Source organism: Phocoena phocoena, chromosome 8, assembly GCF_963924675.1.
Source record: "Phocoena phocoena chromosome 8, mPhoPho1.1, whole genome shotgun sequence".
NCBI classification, from domain to species: Eukaryota; Metazoa; Chordata; class Mammalia; order Artiodactyla; family Phocoenidae; genus Phocoena; species Phocoena phocoena.
Window position 1 is genome coordinate 90,651,089 of NC_089226.1, and position 20,267 is coordinate 90,671,355.

A 20,267-nucleotide genomic window follows, 5' to 3' on the forward strand; every position below is an offset into this window, starting at 1 on the left:
TGATCCTTTAAAAGTACTAAGACATATGTTTATTATAGACACTGCTATCATAGAAACATTTAGAGTCCAAGATCATATAAACAATGTGAATTTTTAAAATTATATTATTACTTAAATAATTTTATGTTTAAAGATAAATGATAACTATATGTTTGTTACTTGTTTCAATATGGCATAAAATATAAACCTTTTCTAAGATTATAAAAATATTATCTATTTTATAAGATTTATAACAGCTTTATTTTTTATAAAATTTGGATTTGTTTTCTCATAAAGAGATAAATTAGTCTGAAATTTCTAAACTTCTCATACTGGTTTACTAACATTAAATCTATATAATGTTTAAGCTCATAAAAATGTAAGTGTGAGGGGCTTCCCTGGTGGCACAGTGGTTAAGAATCCGCCTGCCAATGCAGGGGATATGGGTTCGAGCCCTGGTCCAGGAAGATCCCACATGCCGCGGAGCAACTAAGCCCATGCACCACAGCTACTGAGGCTGTGCTCTAGAGCCCGCTAGCCACAACTACTGAGCCCACATGCCACAACTACTGGAGCCCATGCTCCACCACAGGAGAAGTCACCACAATGAGAAGCCTGTGCACCGCAATGAGGAGTAGCCCCTGCTTGTAGCAACTAGAGAAAGCCCACAGGCAGCAACGAAGGCCCAACGCAGCCAAAAATAAACAAATTTTGAAAAAAGAGAACAAATGTGAAAATGATTTTTAAAAATGTAAGTGTGGATTTTATTAAGTTGAATCATAATTCTGACAAGATTTTTTTATAAAAAGTATAAATATGTTTTATAGTATATCATACTGAACAAAATTTCTTAGATCTTTAGATAACCAAAATCCTTCAACTAATACTAAAATGAGTTAGTGAATAATCTTTAAATTCTTAGATAATTTCTTAGACTGAATAGTGAACAACTGGTTACATAGCATAATTTTAATTTTATATTATTTACTTCTTATTTGCATGTGGTGTGGAGTGGCTTTATCTTTGGTTCATAGTAATGAACCTGTTCTTTCTTGCCAATTTAATAAGGCAGAAAATGGATGTTTGTAGCTATACTTATGTTATATGTATTTATGAGCTGTGATAATTTGCTAAAATTGTGCTTAGATATAATAAAGTTTCAGTACCATCTTCCAGTTTCCTCTTTCAATAGAAGATGGTAATTTTGGTTAAAAATTATAACTAATATTGGTTACTGAGACTATACTAGGAGTAATAATCATTGAGAAAATCACTGTGTATGTAAAATTGAGGCATTTGCTTTCAAAGAAAAAAGGAGAGTGATTTTGTCTTAAAGTACAAGTTTGATCCAAAATAAGAAAAAACACAGAAAAGGAAAAAAGACTTTGCTGTGTACAGCAAGTAGTAGAAGGTATGAGGGAAGTTAATTTTGTTTGCCTTGGTTTATAATACCTGGGCTTGAAAGGCTCTATGAAGAGTTTTAAATTTTGGCAAAGTTAAGTCAGTTTCAATGGACTTACTCACCAGATAATTTAAAGAGGTTTGGGGAGACTCATGAAAATTTTGCTGTCAAACATGCATTGATGCAAAATTAAAATTTGGCTTTTTTCTCTGTCAAATTGAAAACTAAGTCTTAGAAACTCTTAATGGATAATAAAATATCATTCTTTATCTTCTACATAAACTTCCCACGTAGCAGAGATGCCATATCTTATCAGAATAATATTCTCTGCTTAGGTTTGACTTTATATGCAACTGGTTAATTTAAAACAAAAAAGGAAAATATTTATTCACTTATGGAAAAAGGAAAGTTTCTTACAAAACTGTTATAATTTTATCTTTATTTAAAGCATTTTATCCCTTTAAGATAGCCAAATACTGTTTCTCCGCATCAATGGTCCTATCTTGAGTCATCAAATCTGCTCTCATTTTTTGGTTTGCCTCAAATATCAGATCCCAAATTTAGAAAAAAATAAAACAATATATTTAGGGGGTCTTTATAGGTCTTCTAGACAAGTACAAAGATCTGTTGCTTTACCTTATAAAAAAAGATGATAGTAACAATTAGGGTTGTTTGCTGTGTTCCATATTTCATAATTAGCTTAACATTATTGTAAAATCTGTGTGGGAAGAATCATCAAAACAGCAGAAACACACAACCTTTTCTTTATTAAAGTTTATATAGGTCAAATATTATTATAATCAGTATTTCAGAAATTATGCAGCACTCAAGTAATTTGCCAGAAGACTTGCTATAAACTATAGGTTGGACTTTGTGATACTGATTTAAAAAGGCAGTCAGAATGCCTACTGAAAGGACTTCACCAGACACTCTAAATTACTATTGCTTCAAGGAACAGATAATTAGAAGTATCTTCCAAGCTGACAACGCTTAGGAAACATTCATACAATATAGGTGGTCTGAGTCAGTAATTCTAGAACTCTTTTCTATCTGGAAGCAGACCTACTTTATGAAAGCAGACCACTTACTCAAGATGCATAGTTTAAAAAATTACAAATTACATAATGAAATGATGAAGGAAATTCAATTGTGGTGATATTTTGGAAATATTGTTGGTATCATTTTATTGTCCTAATTTTATGTATATATGAGTTTTATAGACTGAATGTTTGTTTCCACCCTGCTGCCCCCAATTCATATGTTAAATCCTAATGACCAATGTGATGTATTTGGAGGTGGGCCTTTGGGAGGTGATTTGAGTCATGACTGTGAGCTGTCATGAATGGATTCATGCCCTTATAAAAGAGACTCCAGAGAGCTCCCTTGTCTTTTCCACCATGTGAGGAGACTGCAAGACAGCTGTCTGTGAACCAGGAAGCAGGTTCTCACCAGACACTGAATCTACTGGCACCTTGATCTTGGACTTCCCAGTCTACAGAACTGTGATAAATAAATTTCTGTTGTTTATAAGCCACGTAGTTTATGGTATTTTGTTATAGCAGCCCAAATGGACTAAGAAAATGAGGAAACCCTTTTAATTCTTAATATAGTAGGTTATGCTTTTCCAAACTGAAATTAGCCATTTTAAATAAAATTTGTTCTCAATAACTCTTCAGAATTGAGAGAGAAATACTTTGCTGAATCACCTTACATTTTCCAAGCAATCACTTTATTTACATAGGCTCAATGAAAATCCATCCTCCTTTTTACCAAGATATATAATTGGAAAAACAGACTCATAAGTTGTCAAATTGATTGTGTAACCAATATCACACCTGTAGTGTCATATTGGAGAATAAATCTCATTTAATAAGATATGTTTCCTTTCCTAAGAAACACAGATACTCCACCCAATATCAAGTAACAAACACAGAATTTATGCTCTGGCCTAAAACAAACAAAAAATCTCCATGAAATACATGAAACATGGCTTATCAAGATACTGAACATCAGGCAATTTTGATGTAAATTAACATGCAGTAAACCATTACCTATAACTGTCTAGTTTTCATCCTTTACTTCATCATTCAGTTTCCAATTTCTTTTGAAACTAGCCTGTCTAAGTATAGGTTGGATTTCTAGCAATTCAAGTCAACATTTAGTCAGCTTATGCCTCCAGTACTTGTACTAGATAAAGTAGCAGTGGTGTAAATTTGACATTTGATTATGACCCAGTGAAGTATATTCAAACAATTTCAAGTCCAATGGTGGATACATTTATAACAATAATAAACAACAAAAACAAATTAAAACAAAATAAGTATGTGGTTTTAGATGAATAAAAATACCTATGCAAAAAATATATTCCAGGCAGTATTCTAAGGTAGATAAAGAGAAATCAAAAAAATATGGATAATTATTTTATACTATAAACTATTTATATAGTTTATAAATAGTATATAGTTTATATATACTATAAACTATATTATAGTTTATAAATAGTATAACTATTTTATACTATATAGAGTATAATTTATACCCACAGCAACCTTAGGTCTTACAGATGAAGGAACCTAGGCACAGAAATGATAAAACTGCTACATGGTAGAACCAGGATCTGGATTTAGTTCCAGTATTTCCTGTTGTATTTATCATTTACATTGATACTTTTATATGTTGTATAAAATTTGGCTGTGCTCAATTTTACTTATTTCTAATTTTTAAAAAAATATTTATTAATTTATTTTGGCCACCAACAGAAGAACGAACAAATACAACATGTCACATTCATAGGATAGAATACCATCCAGCTGTTAAATGATCTAGAGCTAGGCATAGCCTCACAGATATGTCATAAAAATATAATTGTATAAAAGCAAATTGCAAATAGATATGAAAGTATTACACAGTCTTCAATCATTTAAAAATTCACAAAACAATACTATGTTATGACTGGACAATGACATAGGAAATTAAAGTACTAAGTTATGCATGGGAGGACTAACAACCAACCTCAAGATAACAGTTACCTCTGGGGATGGCTGACAGTGAGTGGGTGGGGAAGGAGAGAAACTTTAGAGGTAATATTTTATGTCTTTTTTTAAAAAAAGAAACCTAATATGGGCTTCCCTGGTGGCGCAGTGGTTGAGAGTCCGCCTGCCGATGCAGGGGACACGGGTTCGTGCCCCGGTCCGGGAAGATCCCACATGCCGTGGAGCGGCTGGGCCCGTGAGCCATGGCCGCTGAGCCTGCGCGTCCGGAGCCTGTGCTCCGCAACGGGAGAGGCCACAACAGTGAGCGGCCCGCGTACCGCACAAAAAAAAAAAAAAAAAAGAAACCTAATATAAAACTATATATATAACCTAGAATATATATATGTAGATATGGCAAAATGTTAATACTGGTTAAATCTGAAAAAAAAATTTGGCTGTGCTCATTTAATGAAGTAGCTGGCACATAAAAGGAACATAATAAGCACCAAAGAACCACAAAAAGCCAAAATAGCCCATTTATTCAAGGAACCAAGAAAAACCTGGCATATCTAAGAAGTCACATATTTTGACATGTATTAGCATGTTTTCTGATGTTTCTGATCAGAAGGGCAAAGTATGAATGAGTCATTGGGGAATGGCTATTTTTCATCCATAGACATTGCTGCTTTGGAGTTGGATTGTAGATGCTGATTATAAGAAAATATAAACTCATGCATGAGAATTGTGTTCTCTCAGACAAGTAAAAGCCTACCGCAGAATATTTTTCTTCTCGCCAAAAACATCTTGCATTAATACCAGCTTCTGTATTTTCAGTAGTGTTTAATGGATAAAGATTAAAGGATTTTTTTTCACTCTATAATAGGTAAGGCTATATTAGAAATTAAAATTATTGATGAAATCTAAGATTATTATTCAGTGATCTGAAAATAATAATAATAAATACAACAAAAAGGAGAAGCAAATATTCTAGAGATAAAATAATAATGAACAAGGGTAAGATACTGCCAGTCTTACACTACACAAACAGAAAAACACTGTATGTGGCAATATATTTTTTCTGATTAACCCACCTCCTCATCTCTGTACAATTTTCACTAAAACGTCTCAAAAAATAAGTAACTATGACTCAGATCCAAGGTAGGATGCATGTCATTAAATACATTTTAACAGAAATGTGACAAAATCTTTCATAAGTAATCCCTTTTGAGGCTGTCACAATTATTGACAGAATAAAGGAGTATAATTTAGATCGGTGATGTGGGTATTTATTAATTGCTCTGTTTTTACTTGGAGAACATTGGAAGCATTGAACTATTATACCCCTTTGTTCTTTGCATTGTTGTCTTAAAAATTAACATTTCTCTCAAGTATGCAAATACTTTGTGTTGCTAAAGAAATCTGAGCTTTGTCATAGTGAGGTTCAAATCACATCGTATTGAATTCTAGCTCGATTTCTAGATCAAAATAGCATGAAGTTAGGAATAACTTATTTCCTGTTAAAGCAGGTTCTAGATAAAACATTGTTTGTTTAGAAATTGGCATTTCTTAAGTTGAATCTATAATTTCATGTTAAAAAATAATAAAGTGTTTACAAGGAAGAGAAATTAAACTGAACAACATATTTCCTCAAAAATTAAATAGAACATACTATTTACTTCATTATTCCCTATGACAAAAAAATTGACATTCCAGAAAAATATTTCTTAAATAACATTCTAGAAATCTAAGACTGATTGATAAATTATGTAATCTAAAAATGAAGGGTACTATCCTTGTTCTGATAGCCACCAGGTGACAGGTGAAATGCTAATCGCTTTATCTAGTTTAATTCTCCTAACTCTTCTAGGAAATAGTTATCAGTACAATGAGAAAATTGAGCTAAACTTAGTCTTAAGCTAAGATCACATAACCAAGAAATCAACCCAAGAAGTGCTTGACACATCCATCCATACTTATTGTTCTCAACCTTATTACTTTCCATGCAATATTCCACAAGGACAGAAAAGATTAATTTCTATTGTAATAATAAAATAACCACAAGATCTCAGTAAATCAAGATTTCAATGAATAAAATGTATTGCCCATGCTTAAAGAAAAAAATATTTAATGACCCTTGTTTAAGAATTTTAAGGCAGCCCTTATTCAAGGGAGGTAGACATCGAGATGGGTGTGGGAGCCACTGCAATGGGGCCTTGCCCTGGGGGAAGAGAGATGAGATTCAGCTCTGACTTCAACAAGGATAAGTGGGAATTTATAACTAAGGAGCAGGGTGGGGGTCAGTGAATGGAAGATTACTGAGAAAACATCAGGAGTAAGAGAGAGTCTTGTTAGACTAACTCAACAGAATTCTTGCTGAAGAGAGGCCAAGGTGATGAGATATTGAGGGTGGTCAGACACTGAGGGTGGATGGGGATTTTTGCTAAACTGACTTAGAAGGATTCTTCTCAAGGGGAGAGAGGGAGCCCAATGTCCACCCGGGTCCAGCAGGGGGCTCAAAGGAGCCTGATTAAAATTACATTAAGAAGAGTGTCTTGTCATCACTTACACTGAATGTCTGCCAGTGTTCATAGAGCAATTCTGAGATTCAGAATGATGGAAGGTCTACTCTCTGTGGTCTCACTCTCACTGTTTAGTCCCTTTGGTGGTGAGATCAGACAATGAAAGCTGAGGGACAGGCATTTGATTTCACCAAGCTGCATGGGGATTGCAAAGTATAAGAATATGGAATATTTGGTAACGTTATATACATTTATATGATACTTTACAGCTGGACAGGACTTTAGTGAGAATTTAATAACACTTTTTTTAAGTTTTCCTCCTGAAGTCCTTTCTTTCTTCTACCTTTTAAGAAAGAGCCTAGAAACCAGATCCCTCCGAAATCTCACTCCTGGCTCAATGTGAAGGACTAAGATGTATGTTTATGTGTCTAAATGTGTGTGTGTATGTGTGAATGTGTGTATTTGTATGTATGAGTATGTAAATTAACCCTTGCTTCAAGGGTGGGAATGAACTGAGTGTGTTCCCCACACCCCAAAGAAGTTCTGTCTGTTAAAGGGTATATAGAAGTCTTAGCCTAAGAGTTAAGGTACCATCCCACACTAGCTGATGATGGTTGATATTTTTCCCTGTTGTGTGGACAAGTATAACAGAGCATGCAGATAATAAGGATAAACTGTTTTAGTCAACATCATGTCAATTCCTTCCATCCCACCTTAAATATTGAAGAGTAGAGCATGCAGCAAAGTCTGAAATTTCTTTGCACTCCAAATTAAGCTATAAATATACTCATTCTAGGGGGACTTTTTTTTTTTTTTTTTTTTTTTTGAGGTACGTGGGCCTCTCACTGCTGTGGCCTCTCCCGTTGCGGAGCACAGGTTCCGGACGCACAGGCTCAGCGGCCATGGCTCACGGGCCCAGCTGCTCCGCGGCATGTGGGATCTTCCCAGACTGGGGCATGAACCCGTGTCCCCTGCATCGGCAGGCGGACTCTCAACCACTGTGCCACCAGGGAAGCCCTAGAGGGACTTTTAAATGTTTACATGTAATCTCTGCTTTTTGCTTTTAAATCCATCCTTCCATAGTCTCCTTTTCTGATATATTCAGTTGGTTGAGCAAAAAACACAAAGTCACTTTTTTCCAATCATTCTTTGTTATGTTCCAACTAGGTTTCCAAACTCTTTCAAAAATCTTTACCCGAGTGTTCATTTATTTATTCATTTCCAAATACTTATTTGAAATGATGGTTATATGCCTGCCACTATCTCAAATGCTAATAATATTGAAGTGAACAAGACAGACAGTATTCTAGCACACAAGGAACTTACATTCCAGTGGTATAGATATAGATATAGATATAGGTAGATATAGAAGTAGATGTAGATGTAGATATAGATAAAGAAGTAGATATAAATATAGATATAGAAATAGATGTAGATGTAGAGATACATATTCAACTACATACACATATAGTTTAAAAGTATATAAACATGCAAATGAATAAAATAGTTCATCAAAGAATCTCCTAACTTTCACTACATTTCTCCTTGAGTATTTCCCCTGGACAGCTGATTTTCATGCTCTTTTCAGCGCTACAGGAAATTCAAATGACACAGTCACATTTTGAAAGCCTCCATCTTGCTCTAGGGCATCCCATGTTGTCCTTATTTAAGATATTTACTTAAAATACTTTAAATCTCAAATTTTATTAAAACAATAGTTCTATAGACTCTAGAAGTTTTTCTCATTTATGTAAGTACTTTTTCGAGGAGATTTTATTTTCTTAGTCTCTTAGTATTATTTTATTTGAACTTGTTTCATTTTATCAAGTTTAACAAGATGCACTAAGAATGAGTATAATCTTTCTGTGGGCCCCTAAGAAACACTGGAAATAGAACTGTTACTGAAATTTCACGTGGCTGCCCTCACTGGGAATCCTGAGATCTAGCAGGGAATGACCATTCCAGGTCACAGCTGATTTGCTCTTCACCTAATCATCGGAGGTCCTAAAGAAAACATCGTTATCAGTGTTGCATGCTCTTGTTACAAAGTTAGATTATTTTCTATTCCTTTTCCCCTAAACCCTAATTCAAAAAAAAAAAAAAAGTGTGTAAGGGTGAGGAGATCCTGTTATATGGAGGAAAACAAGGGGGAAAAGAAGAAAGTAAAAACAAAAGCATACAAACAAACCAACCCCTGGTTTGATTCAGAAACTTTTTGATAGCCCTGGTCCTAAGCAGTAATGGAAACAGAATATCTTCATAAAAGCATCAGGGGCATCCCTGGTGGCGCAGTGGTTGAGAGTCCGCCTGCCGATTCAGGGAACACGGGCTCATGCCCCGGTCCAGGAAGATCCCACATGCCACGGAGCAGCTGGGCCCGTGAGCCATGGCCACTGGGCCTGCGTGTCCAGAGCCTGTGCTCCGCAACGGGAGAGGCCACAACAGTGACAGGCCCGCGTACCGCAAAAAAAAAAAAAAAAAAAAATTAGAAATTATTACACATTTTTATCTCTAGCGTAAAACTGTATGTACCTAAATGGAAAAAAGAAGATCTTTTTAATCCAAATGATAAAAGTAAACAGGACACCACTGTACACTTCTGCGGCACTGCAGAATGTTAATTTTGCCTCAGTCTTCTAAATTTGTTCATGTACTTGTTTTCACTATTTTCTTTTTGCCCCATTCATGACATAGTCATTCATTCAGTTAGCATGACTTGATTGCTGATGGTAACATCGGCTATTTTTCTTTTCCGGTTATCTATCCCATTTTACTCTGATGACAGCATCTTGATTTTCCTTTGGGAAAAATCACCCCTCCTTTTACTTCCAACACAGTTTTCAGAAGGCTTAGATCTGACCTCCTTCCTTTGGTGGTGTGCATTTGATTTTACTTCTCCAATCAGCATATTTCATTTATCTTGGTCAAGTGTTTAATTCCAAATTGCTCACTGATGAACACTGGACTTTTAATTATATAGACAATACATTTCTTGTTTTTTTCTTAAATTTTTGAGCTTTCTGTTAATTGCAGCCAAAAGAATTCTGACCAATAAAAGTACCCATTATGTGTCAGGTATCATGCTAATTTTCCTGCATCCTTTTAACATGTAATTTCCAAAGTTATTTATATGTGGGTTTGGAAAATGGCATCCATCCTCCACTTTTCTAAAATAAACTTCAATACCGTGCTGTTTGATATATATTTTAACACAATTTTAAGTTTTTCACTCTTTTTCTTTGACTGTCTTAAAATTGTTTTATAATGTCATCAGTTCTTTAATAAAGTGGTTCAGGAATTTGGTTGGCAAAGTTTTTGCAAGCATATTTTCTTTGCTTTTTGCTTCCTAACTTTAGTCTTTTTTTTACCATTCATCCCCCAACTGCTCACCCAACTTCTATCCTGAGCTGGCCAATGGAAATCTCTTAGGGTTCTGTGTTTGGTTCATACAGTGTTTACCTTTATTGTCAATTAATTTCAGGAATTTTATTTCAAGCACAAATAAAAGAATCCTCAGTTTTAATAAAAATCAAGCACTACAAGATTATTACCATTATTTCTAACTATCCAATGGAGAAATTTTAGGGTCAAAGTTGGGATGAAATGAGAAATAAATAAGATCCTACATGGTCATTTATCTGTTGAATCTGCACTGTTGAAACTGGTTTCAGATTCCACACCGGCCTGAGACAAATCTCATGTAAATCTGTGGCCATAACAGGTGATAAAAATGAGAAAGAGTGCTTCGCATTCGTATTCCTCAAGCAGTCCACTTCCCCAGACATAAACATAAGCATGTGTTTGCACTGTGGAGTTTTCATTTATTTCAGAGGGGATATTATCCTTCCCATAATGACTACTTCCAATTTCTGATTGAATGTATGTCTCCCATATGGCAAGGAGCTTAACACTGTTCTCATCGTCAACTTCTTTAAAGATTCCGTGCCCTTCCTCTCTCCTTATATGCCATACAAACTGTTTCCTTAAATGAGCTTTAGTATTTCCCAACACAGTTAGGATTCAGCAGGATGCTTTTTCAAAGGGCTGAAGGGGAGGGAGTGGAGTGGTTCATACTTCCCCTAAGTATGTTAACTGGAAAGCTCTTCCACTCAGGTGATATACCAAAGCATTTCAACAACTGCTCCTCTGACCCTGACACTTTAAGTGGAAGATGAGCTCAGTTCCTATTAAGAGAGACACATAAAGCTGCCATTGTCACAAATTCAGCCAATAATGGGTAAAGTGGTAATTAAATTAAGATGGCTGCTGGGGAAAGAGGTGGCTTCGTAACAAAATCTAACAGGCCTGAAATTCACTTTCCCACTTCCCATCTCTACCAATTAATGCAGCAGCTCAGGATCGAGTTATTTATATTCAGCCTTCCAAGTCACCTTGTTGTAAGAGTTGTCTCTAATTGCTAAAAAGTTTTCTACAAAGAAAAAAAATCATATATATATATATATATATATATATAATATATATATATATATATATATTTTTTTTAACAAGCCTATAGCAGGAGTTTAAGAGGTCTTAGAAAAAATAACTTCTCATAAAAGAAGAAATGCTTGGAGTGAGTTCTGAAAGGAATACCAATGAGAGGGACTAGCCAAACACTCTACTGCAGATCAATTGTCTTCAGTTTTGCTCTGTAATTGAATTAGTCTCATACCAAAAGAGCCAGGGATGGCTGCAGAGAAACTGAAAGCTAGGTACCTTTAAAATACTCATTGTTAGAGCCAAGTTTGCTCAAATCATGCACAAGACCAATGCACAAGGCTGCATATTGAAATCACTTGTGAAGCTTTAAAAAATACTGTTACTTGGATCCAACCCCGAGAGATTCATATTTAATTGGGCTTGTAGGCACACTTTGAATTGGGACTTTTAAAAACTCCACAGGTAATTTTTATATGAAGCAGAGGCTAAAGACCACTGCACTACACAGTTAAATTTCATCATAGTTTCGTCTTTGTAGCAGTTATTTTGTCTGGTTTTTAAACAGACAATTTGTGTAGCCTTAAGGCTGTAGTAGCTTAAAGACGGAGGAACTTTAAATAGGCAAACAGAAATGCTGCATCAATATTCATCTTCCTAAAGCTTCTGGTTCCTGCTCTTTTGAGTAGAGCCTGAAAGTGTCATTCTTATTCCCCCCATCTTAAACTTAGATTTAAGACCCGCATACCCTGTGCCCTAGAAACCCCCTAACTGATGCGATAAAATCATTATTTCCAGCTAATCTCTAGGATCAGGCATCTGATTTGCTATCTCCTCGACAAACTGAAATTTAAAAATTTAGATAATAAAAGAGAATTTTCTTTATCCAGTACATCATTCTCAGCTATGGAGTCTGCCACCTACAAATATGAGGTGATTAGCAAGTAAATTTGTATCAAGAAAAATAGATAAATGTGGGTTTGTATTAAACATAAGAGCATAAATACAACCAACATAATTTCCTCCTAATTTCCCATGGAAACAAGTGTAAAGTTATTTTTTTTCAAAGAAGAAATAGTATATAAGGACAATTAAAATGGCAAAGAAAATATAAGGAAATGTAAAACAGATGGCTAGTGGTAACAAATTTAGAAGACCAGAGAAAGCAGAAACTTAAGATAGCCAGAGAGAAAGACAGAGAATGGCCTGCTTTGCATTGCATTACCCTAGAAATGTGCAAGAATTTGCTGAATTCCAGACCTCTGTAAATGGGGTTAGAGGGAGCTAAATACAGGGGATAGTTTGAAAATCTATTTAAGAAGCTGTTGGACACTTTGATCTTCACCGACCTGACTCAGACTGGCAATGACCCTTTCCCTGCACTAGAAAAATATTGAAGGTATATCATCTACAAAGAGTCAACAATAAATAGTTAGAACAGGAGGAACACTAGGCAGACAAGAGGGTGATTTCATCAAAAAAGAAAGCAGGGGTGGGGGATTAAATGTATGTCTAGATAGGAAACCAGGTATATCCCACTTAGGAGTGTAGCCTCTTGAGTTGGAATCCCAGCTTTGCATGTAACATGTTCTATGACCTTGGCTAAGTTAGTGTTCTTCTTTGTGCCTCAATTTCTTTAAATGAAAAATGGGTACACAGTTATTAGATTGATGCAAAGTTTAAATGGGTGAATACATGTAAAGTACATATTTTAGTGCTGGGCAGAAAAATAAGTACTACATATGTGCTAACTACTCTTATTATCCCCCTACTCAGGATCCAGAATAATGATAGAGAAATTTATACTCTACAGGCTGAAAATGGAAGATTCTTCACAGAGGGAAAAAATATGTATATGTGAATATATATATATATACATATATATATATATATATATATATATATATATATATACACACACACATAAACATATATATTCACAAACATACACATACAATTCTCAAATGAAATACCCCAGGCAGGTCATGTAGAGTAAAACCCACCAGAGAAATGACCTCACCAACTCATAGAGCTTCCAATCAGTTTTGGAGAGGTGCCTTTCTTATTTTTAGGCAACAGCCAAATACCAATAGCTATTTGAGGAAATTACCTATCAGAACATATAGAAAACAAATTTCCAAAAAGATTTTGGAATAAGTGGAAACAAAGTGGGGAGAATAAAATTGCAAAAAGGATCTATAATTAATTTCTGCAAAAAAAAAAAACAAAAAGAAAGAACACATCGCACATATGAAAGAACAGCCTGCTATGAAAAGGAATATTTAAAGAACAAAACCAGCCCTTGAAATATAAAAATATAGGAGAAATTAAAACTAAATATAGGGGTACAGAAAAAAATTGTGGTAATTTTCCATTAAGTATACTAAAAAATAGGTTTAAAATAGGAGAAAATAAAACAATATTAGAAGATAAGTACAAAAGGACCAATATGTGAATAATGAGAGTGCCTGCAAGAAAATCAGAAAAAAATCATAAATAAAATTTAGGAAATTACCAAAAAATTAATTCAAGAAAATTATTTAGACTAAATGAATTGCATTAGTTTTCATATTTAAAATATTTACCATACTTCCTGCATAGTTAATAAAAATAATCTACACAAAGGGACATACTCATGATTTTGAGAGCAATGAGAGAATTGAAAAAGCACTAAAATTTTCCGGTGAGAAATATTAATCTAATTGTATGACTGGTAATCATAATACTATTTTGAAAAAGATATCCTATTCTCACTGATATAGGTGTCAAATCTGCTTTGAACTAAATTTCCATATGTATATAAATCTATTTCTGAACTCTGTATTTGAAGCATTATAATAAGACTTGTTATATCATAGAAAAGTTCCCTGATTTTTATACAACTAAATTTATCTTTTTTGTGTTTTTGTTATTATTTTTCTTATAAAGAATTTTTGCTATTCCCAGCCATTTGCGCTTCCATGTGAAGTTGTGCATCGACTTGCCAACTTCCATGAAAAACTCCATTACTAATTATAAGGGAATCAATTTAATGAATTGCTTAATTTTAGGATAATTGACATCTTTAAATATTACAACGTCCTATCCATGAACATGGTATACGTACTTATTTAATTTTTAATATCTTTTGCTTTTTTAACACCTTTATTGGAGTATAATTGCTTTACAATGGTGTGTTAGTTTCTGCTTTAGAAAAAAGTGAATCAGCTATACATATACATATATCTCCTCCCTCTTGCATCTCTCTCCCACCCTCCCAATCCCACCCCTCTAGGTGGACACAAAGCACTGAGCTGATCTCCCTGTGCCATGTGGCTACTTCCCACTAGCTATCTATTTTACACTTCATAGTGTATATATGTCTATGCGATACTCTCACTTGGTTCTAGCTTACACTTCCCCATTCCCATGTCCTCAGGTCCATTCTCTACATCTGCGTCTTTATTCTTGTCCTGCCCCTAGGTTCTTCAGAATATTTTTTTTTTTATTCCATATATATGTGTTAGCATACGGTATTTATTTTTCTCTTTCTGACTTACTTCACTCTATATGACAGACACTAGGTCCACCCACCTCATTACAAATAACTCAATTTCATTTCTTTTTATGGCTGAGTAATATTCCATTGTATATATGTGCCACATCTTCTTTATCCATTCATCTGTCGATGGACACTTAGGTTGCTTCCATGTCCTGACTATTGTAAATAGAGCTGCAATGAACATTGTGGCACATGACACTTTTTGAATTATGGTTTTCTCAGGGTATATGCCCAACAGTGGGATTGTTGAGTCATGTGGTAGTTCCATGTTTAGTTTTTTAAGAAACCTTCATACTGTTCTCCATAATGGCTGTATCAATTTACATTCCCATGAACAGTGCAGGAGGGTTCCCTTTTCTCCACACCCTGTCCAGCATTTATGGTTTGTAAATATTTTTATGATGGCCATTCTGACTGGTGTGAGGTTATACCTCACTGTAGTTTTGATTTGCATTTCTCTAATGATTAGTGATATCAAGCAACCTTTCATGTGTTTGTTGGCAATCTGTATGTCTTCTTAGAGAAATGTCTATTTAGGTCTTCTGCCCAATTTTGGATTGTTTTTTTGATATTGAGCTGCATGAGCTGCTTGTAAATTTTGGAGATTAATACTTTGTCAGTTGCTTCATTTGCAAATATTTTCTCCCATTTTGAGGGATGTCTTTTTGTCTTGTTTATGTGGTTCTTTGCTGTGCAAAAGCTTTTAAGTTTCATTAGGTCATATTCGTTTATTTTTGTTTTTATTTCAAAAATAGGTCAAAAAGGATCTTGCTGTGATTGATGTCATAAAGTGTTCTGCCCATGTTTTCCTCTAAGAGTTTTATAGTGTCTGGCCTTATATTTAGGTCTTTAATCTATTCTGAGTTTATTTTTGTGTATGGTGTTAGGGAGTGTTCTCATTTCATTCTTTTACATGTAGCTGTCCAGTTTTCTCAGCACCACTTATTGAAGAGGTGGTCTTTTCTCCATTGTATATTCTTGCCTCCATTATCAAAAATAAGGTGACCATAAGTACGTGGGTTTATCTCTGGGCTTTCTATCCTATTCCATTGATTATATTTCTGTTTTTGTGCCAGTACCATACTCTCTTGATAACTGTAGCTTTGTAGTATAGTCTGAACTCTGGGAGCCTGATTCCTCCAGCTCCGTTTTTGTTTCTCAAGATTGCTTTGGCTATTAGGGGTCTTTTGTGTTCCATACAAATTGTAAAATTTTTTGTTCTAGTTCTGTGAAAAAAGCCATTGGTAGTTTGATAGGGATTGCACTGAATATGTAGATTGCTTTCGGTAGTATCGTCATTTTCACAATGTTGATTCTTCCAATCCAAGAACATGGTATATCTCTCCATCTATTTGTATCATCTTTCATTTCTTTCATCTTTAATTTCAGTGTCTTATGGCTTCTGCATACAGGTCATTAGTCTCCTTTGGTAGATTTATTCCTAGATATTTTATTCTTCTTGTTGCAATGGCAAATGGGAGTGTTTCATTAATTTCTCTTTCAGATTTTTCATCATTAGTGTATAGGGATGCAAGAGATGTCTGTGCATTAATTTTGTATCCTGCTACTTTACCAAATTCATTGATTAGCTCCAGTAGTTTTCTGGTAGCAACTTTAGGATTCTCTCTGTATAGTATCATGTCATCTGCAAACAGTGACAGCTTTATTTCTTTTTTTCTGATTTGGATTCCTTTTATTTCTTTTTCTCTGATTGCTGTGGCTACAACTTCCAAAACTATGTTAAATAATAGTGGTGAGAGTGGACAACCTTGTCTTGTTCCTGACCTTAGTGGAAATGGTTTCAGTTTTTCACCATTGAGGACAGTGTTGACTGTGGGTTTGTCATATATGGCCTTTATTATGTTGAGGAAAGTTCCCTCTATGCCTACTTTCTGGAGGGTTTTTATCATAAACGGGTGTTGAAATTTGTTGAAAGCTTTTTCTGCATCTATTGAGATGATCATATGGTTTTTCTCCTTCAGTTTGTTAATATGGCTTATCATATTGATTGATTTGTGTATATTGAAGAATCCTTGCATTCCTGGGATAAATCCCACTTGATCATGGTGTATAATCCTTTTAATGTGTTGTTAGATTCTGTTTGCTAGTATTTTGTTGAGGATTTTTGCATCTATATTCATCAGTGATATTGACTTGTAGTTTTCTTTCTTTGTGACATCTTTGTCTGGTTTTGGCATCAGGGTGATGGTGGCCTTGTAAAATGAGTTTGGGAGTGTTCCTCCCTCTGCTATATTTTGAAAGAGTTTGAGAAGGATATGTGTTAGCTCTTCTCTAAATGTTTGATACAATTCGCCTGTGAAGCCATCTGGTCCTGGGCTTTTGTTTGTTGGAAGAGTTTTAATCACAGTTTCAATTTCAGTGCTTGTGATTGGTCTATTTATATTTTCTATTTCTTCCTGGTTCAGTCTCAGAAGTTTGTGCTTTTCTAAGAATTTGTCCATTTCTTCCAGGTTGTCCATTTTATTGGCATAGAGTTGCTTGTAGTAATCTCTCACGATCCTTTGTATTTCTGCAGTGTCAGTTGTTACTTCTTTTTCATTTTGAATTCTATTAAGTCTTCTCCCTTTTTCTCTTTATGAGTCTGGTGAATGGTTTATCAATTTTGTTTATCTTCTCCGAGAACTAGCTTTTAGTTTTATTGATATTTGCTATTGTTTCCTTCATTTCTTTTTCATTTATTTCTGATATGATCTTATGATTTCTTTTCTTCTGCTAACTTTGGGAATTTTGGGTCTTCATTCTCTAATTGCCTTAGGTCTAAGGTTAGGTTGTTTATTTGAGATGTTTCTTGTTTCTTGAGGTAGGATTGTGTTGCTATAAACTTCCTTGTTAGACCTGCTTTTGCTGCATCCCATAGGTTTGGGGGTCATCGTGTTTTCATTGTCATTTGTTTCTAGGTATTTTTTGACTTCCTCTTTGATTTCTTCAGTGATCTCTTGGTTATTAACTAGTGTATTATTTAGTATTCATGTGTTTGTATTTTTTACAGATTTTTTCCTCTAACTGATATCTAGTCTCATAGCGTCATGGTCTGAAAGGACACTTGACATGATTTCAATTTTCTTAAGCTTACCAAGGCTTGATTTGTGACCCAAGGTATGATCTATCTTGGAGAGTGTTTCATGAGCACTTGAGAAGAAAGTGTATTCTGTTGTTTTTGGATGGAATGTCCTATAAATTTCAATCATATCCATCTTGTTTAGTGTATTATTTAAAGCTTGTGTTTCCTTATTTATTTTCATTTTGGATGATCTATCTATTGGTGAAAGTAGGATGCTAAAGCCCCCTACTATGATTGTGTTACTGTTGATTTCCCCTTTTATGGCTGATAGCATTTTTCTTATGTATTGAGATGCTCCTATGTTGGGTGCATAAATATTTACAATTGTTATATCTTCTTGGATTGATCCCTTGTTCATTATGTAGTGTCCTTCTTTGTCTCTTGTAAATAGTTGTTTAAAGTCTATTATGTCTGATATGAGAATTGCTACTTCAGCTTTCTTTTGATTTCCATTTGCATAGAATATCTTTTTCCATCCCCTCACTTTCAGCCTGTATGTGTCCCTAGGTCTGAAGTGGGTCTCTCGTAGACAGCATATATATGCATCTTGTTTTTGTATCCATTCATCCAGTCTATATCTTTTGGTTGGAGTATTGAATGTATTTACATTTAAGATAGTTATTGATATGTATGTTGCTATTACCATTTTCTTAATTGTTTTGGGTTTGTTATTGTACGTCTTTTCCTTCTCTTGTGTTTCCTGCCTAGAGAAGTTTCTTTAGCATTTGTTGTAAAGTTGGCTTGGTGCGGCTGAATTCTCTTTGCTTTTGCTTGTGTGTAAGTGTTTTTAATTTCTCTGTCAAATCTGAATGAGATTCTTGCTGGTAGAGTAATCTTGGTTGTAGTGTTTTCCCTTTCATCACTTTAAATATGTTCTGCCACTCCCTTCTGGCTTGCCGAGTTTTTGTTGATAGGCCAGCTATTAACCTTATGAGGATTCCCTTGTATGTTATTTGTTGTTTTTCCCTTGCTGTTTTTAATATTATTTCTTTGCGTTTAATTTTTGATAGTGTGATTAATATGTGTCTTGGTGTGTTTCTCCTTCGATTTATCCTGTATGGGACTCTGTGCTTCCTGGACTTATTGACTATTTCCTTTCCCATATTAGGTAAGTTTTCAACTAAAATCTCTTCGAATATTTTCTCAGTTCCTTTCTTTTTCTCTTCTTTTCTGGGACCCCCGTAATTCGAATGTTGGTGCATTTAATGTTGTCCAGGAAGTCTCTGAGACTGGCCTCAGTTCTTTTCATTCTTTTTTCTTTATTGTGCTCTGTGGTAGTTATTTCTAATATTTTATCTTCCAAGTCACTTATCCGTTCTTCTGCCTCAGTTATTCTGCTATTGATTCCTTCTAGAGAATTTTTAATTTCATTTATTGTGTCGTTCATCATTGTTTGTTTGTTGTTTAGTTCTTCTAGGTCCTTGTTAAAGATCTCTTGTATTTTCTCCATTCTATTTCCAAGATTTTGGATCATCTTTACTATCATTACTCTGAATTCTTTTTCAGGTAGACTATTTCCTCTTCATTTGTTTGGTCTGGTTGGTTTTTGCCTTGTTCCTTCATCTGCTGTGTGTTTCTCTGTCTTCTCATTTTGCTTAACTTACTGTGTTTGAGGTCTCCTTTTCACAGACTGCAGGTTCATAGTTCCCATTGTTTTTTGTGTCTGCCTCCAGTGGTTAAGGTTGGTTCAGTGGGTCGTGTAGGGTTCCTGGTGGAGGGGACTAGTGCCTGCCTGTGTACTGGGGGATGAGGCTGGATCTTTTCCTTCTGGTGGGCAGGACCGCATCGGGTGGTGTGTTTTGGGGGTGTCTGTGAACTTATTATTTTAGGCAGTCTTTCTGCTAATGGGTGGGGTTGTGTTCCTGTCTTGGTAGTTGTTTGATATGGGGTGTCCAGCACTGGAACTTGCTGGTCGTTGAGTGGAGCCTGGTCTTTTCATTGAGATGGAGATCTCTGGGGAGCTTCCACCATTTGATAGTATGTGGGGCTGGGAGGTCTCTGGTGCACCAATGTCCTGACCTCAGCTCTCCCACTTCAGCGGCACAGACCTGACACCTGGCCTGCAGCATCAAGACCCTGTCAGCTAAGAAGAAAAGGGAGAAAAAAAGCAAACAAGAAAAACTAAATAAATAAAATAAAGTTTTTAAAATAATTATTAAAAATAGAAAAATTGAAATGTAATAAAGAAAGAAAGAGAGCAAACAAACAAAAAAACAAATCCACCAATGATAACAAGCACTAAAAACTATACTAAAAAATAAACAAAAAAAGACAGACAGAACCCTAGGATAAATGGTAAAAGCAAAGCTAAAGAGACAAAATCACACAAAGAAGC